This window comes from Engraulis encrasicolus, chromosome 7 (genome assembly GCF_034702125.1).
Source record: "Engraulis encrasicolus isolate BLACKSEA-1 chromosome 7, IST_EnEncr_1.0, whole genome shotgun sequence".
In the NCBI taxonomy this organism is placed as follows: domain Eukaryota; kingdom Metazoa; phylum Chordata; class Actinopteri; order Clupeiformes; family Engraulidae; genus Engraulis; species Engraulis encrasicolus.
In genome coordinates, this window is record NC_085863.1 from 21,307,876 (window position 1) to 21,312,109 (window position 4,234).

The 4,234-nt window shown below is 45.9% G+C and overlaps 1 protein-coding gene across 1 annotated transcript in view; it reads right to left on the minus strand.

The window, feature by feature from the left end:
* fhl1b (four and a half LIM domains 1b) overlaps positions 1 to 4,234 on the minus strand; it is a 26,002-nt gene extending 21,768 nt beyond the window's left edge. The window contains exon 1 of the mRNA XM_063203073.1: positions 3,745 to 4,234. The gene's annotated coding sequence lies outside the window, so the exon portion shown is untranslated. The remainder of the gene's footprint in view (positions 1 to 3,744) is intronic.

Below are 4,234 nucleotides of genomic sequence, written 5' to 3' on the forward strand. Positions count from 1 at the left end.
ACACACACACACACACACACACACACACACACACACACACGCAAAAGCACTTCATAGTTATCAGCTGCCACAGAGCAAGGGCCCGTGTGCGTGTGTGTGCATGTATGTGTGTCACCCCTGAGAGTGGAACAAATGGATCTGGAGAGAGCTTTACTTGGGGAAGCAGAACAAGCACCAGGCAGGCAGTACACTACACTACACTACACTACACTACACTAGACTGAAACTAAAGTATCTATCCAGTGTTCTGTTCAGGCAGTACACTACTCTACACTAGACTGGAACTACAGTAGGTATCCAGTGTTCTGTTCAGGCAGTACACTACACTAGACTAGACTGGAATTACAGTATGTCTCCAGTGTTCTGTTCAGGCAGTACACTACACTACACTGGAACTATCCCGTGTTCTGATCAGATGGGTTGCCTCATCGCGATGACCTGCTAGTCTGTTAACATAGTATAAACCCAAACCCAATCCCTAACCCTAACACCAGGGGAATGCGAATTTGGCCAAACGAAGCAAACCTCACCATTCAATCATTCCTATGATGGAAGCAAAGTGCGGCAAAGGCAAGTGAACCGAAAATATTCAGACAAATTTAATTTTATGCAAACAAGGAGTGAATTTAGCCTGCAACAACCAATCAAAACAACCACATAAATATTTCAATCAACTTGATTCAACACGACGACCTGATGACCACTGAGCTGTTGGAATGGAACACTGACTTTCGCCTCTCTTCGCTTCACTCATTTGGCCGGCATGTGTCCTCAGCATAACCCCTAGGCCCACCCTACTGTAACCTATTGTAGTGCGTCGTAAGGGCTAGGTAACTCAGCTCAACGTGACAGGTAGCTCACAACGACACAACACTGGCCCCGCAGGCCAACTTCTGTCCTGATGCTCTACCCTTTGATGCTTTATATCAGTGGTTCTCAACCTTTTTTGAACAAATGGCCCCTTGACCTCATCATAAGCCTCCCAACGCCCCCTGGACATCATCATAAGCCTGCCAACTCCCCACTTAGTATTAAAAAATAGAATAGACTAATGAACCTCAATTGCAATTGAGCCACCCCCTCAACTGTATCCTTCTCAACGCCCCCCTAGGGCTACCCAACGCCCCTTGAGCCCCCATTGAGAAACTCTACTTTACACCATCCCTTCACTCAGGTCCTGATGCCCAACTGAGTATACCGAAACTGTCCTGAAGTAGCCCCACTGTCCGCCACTGTCCTCTGCCCTCTCCCAACCTATGGAGACACACCAAAACAATTTCTTCCCGAATCGCTCCAACTAAGTCCTGATACCCCATCGTCGAACAGGTGTGAAAGTGCCTTTCATCTGCTCTGTCTGTCTGTCTGTCTGTCTGTCTGTCTGTCTGTCTGTCTGTCTGTCTGTCTGTCTGTCTGTCTGTCTGTCTGTCTGTCTGTCATGGGTAAGGGGTTAGGGTGTCAGACTTGTAACCCAAAGGTTGCGGGTTCGACTCCCGACCCGCCAGGTTGGTGGGGGAAGTAACTAACCAGTGCTCTCCCCAATCCTCCTCTATGACTGAGGTACCCTGAGCATGGTACCGTCCCGCTGCACTGCTCCCTTGGGGCGCCATTGAGCGCTGCCCCCTTACAATGGGTGAGGCATAAATGCAATTTTGTTGTGCGCAGTGAACACTTGTGTGCTGTGGAGTGCTGTGTCACAATGACAAAGGGAGTTGGAGGTTTTTTGGAGTATCTGCACCACAGGGCAGCCCTAGCGTTATACAAAGCCACCGGCCGGGTTTGACGGGATTAGGAGTGTGGGCAATTGAGGGGTAGCCCCTACAGAAATCCCTCTCAAATCCCTCCTGAACTAACACGGTTACTGTGTCAACATGTATTGGTTTTTTTTTCTCCTTGCTCTCTGAATCTTTTTTTTCCCCCTTTCTCTGAGATTTTAAATCCCGACTTGGCTTTAGGTTTAGGGCACGGATTTTCTTACCAGGCAGGTCAGGCATTGCTCACATCAACATTGTGAGTCCTGATTTTGTTATTTGCTTTTTCAATTTCCCACTATCTTCACATTTTTCCTTCGATATCTTATCTTGATGTATTTTTGCTATGATTTATGTCAAGAAAATTTGTATCAATGCCACTGTATGGACAGAATCTGTCACGGTCGGCTTGAGGAACATGCCAAAGAACATAGACCGACTAAATCACGTCTGCCCTGGTTGCGGACCCCTCGTGTTGTGATTATTTATCGGGACATAACTAATGACGTCCAAGTCTGTGTTTTTTCGCATGCCTTTAGCCTCTATTCTTAGCCACTTGTGCCCATGGAAGGAAATGCTTCTGGACTCCGTCAAACAACGGGTTGAGATTCTTGGCCTTGCGGTGCGGTCAGCTGAGCGGCCTGTGGGGATATAGTCTAAAATGGCTTTGGCATGGCCATGGTGAGACAAACGGAGACCTGTGTTTTTTATACTAAACACAAACACACACGCACACATGCACACACACACACACACTCACGCACGCACGCACGCACACACACACAAAAGGCAGCATGACACACACAGAGACACAATGTATGCATTGTACACATAAGATTGGATAACCATTGTAGCTGCACAAATTCTGTATGATGATAGATGCTTGTGTGAAGTGATAGGAATGGACATTTTACTAATTCAATAATATTTTGTGTGGGCATGTGATTCTCACAGTGCAAACATCACTGGCCCCTAAGTTCAGACACCCTTGGTTGGCACAAAGTGAGTATGTGTGTGCGTGTGTGTGGCAGAGAATTGAGGATGATGACAGTTTTACACACAAGGTGCTTTTCAAATGTCAAGGAATGTGTGGGTTGCAGAACAACACACACACACACACACACACACACACACACACACACACACACACACACACACACACACACACACACACACACACAAACACGTAGATGTGATGTACTATGAAAAGTAAAATAGCAGTAAAAGAATGTTAATTGTTTAGGGGGGTGCCTGCCTTCTAACCCGGCTGCTGCAGCACAACACCGCAGCGCACCACACATGCCCCGGCCACAGCACTGCTGACTGTGTGCTGCGCTCCCTCCCCGGAGTGAACAAGTCTTAAGTAGAAACAGATTCTACACTCATATATTATAACCAGCATGCAAAGAATGTACAGAGCCAACGCCCCTCAAATGGCCACTATTTTATGCCATTAAAACACTGATTTAGTTCTCCTCTGACAGCATTCATTCTGTTCTGGTCATAGTGTAAAACTGCAACTGAAATAACAGAGGTGGAAATCAAATGAATTTCTTTTTTTCTTTTTTTTTGCTGACTGAACAGCTCAACCCTCAATGTGGTCTTTCAGACTTGGTCAAAGAGAGAGAAGTTCTCACCCAGGTTAAAACACACATCAGTATGGTGAGAACTGATGGATTGAGTTTGAGTGAGCTGCAAATGATCAACTATTCTGCAGGCATGTTAAAACTAAGCAAATAAAAATGATGCTTAATTACACACAAAAAAACCCCCATATGATTATCTTTCAGTGATGACATGGACCACTTCCATCGCGGTGGATTTACGGGACCAGAACAGAGCTGCCCGGTGCGTTTTGCGGCGTGTTGCGCAATAGGCTAGAAACAATGTACATGAATGTGAGAGATGTGCGTTGATGTAATGATAAATTGTTCCACAGAGTGACATACCGTACAAATAGAATCATACAAATAGACCTGACAGAATGCGTACTCACCAACAACTACGTGTAGGAAAACGAAGAAGAACAGCCTCTATCTAGTCCAAGTTTCCTCTCCTCTTTGAACAACCCACATAAACTGCACGTAGACTAAGTAAGAGGCTGCAAAAAAAGAGAAAAAAGAACGACAGGATATGATCAAAACTCCAGTCACCGTCTCAACGAACCAGGAGTTCTCACTCCATGCTTCTATTGGTTTAAGACTATGGGGCATGTACTTCCCTCGCCGCTCGTGTAACCGTAACTTGGAAATACAGGATAGAGGACTGTACCACTAGTTGAAAAGAAGTTTTACTCGGCTCTCTTGTTGTTCATGTAAGTTGCTATGGTAGTCTGTTGATGGTCCATGCAGAGCTATTATGTAAGCCCACATGAAAGGGCCGATCCCCTCCCTCTCCAACACTTGGACGGGGCCTTTCATACGTATTAACAATTTTTAAGTCTGGCATTTGCTCTGTATGATTCTGGCGCGGAAAAAATGACAGCG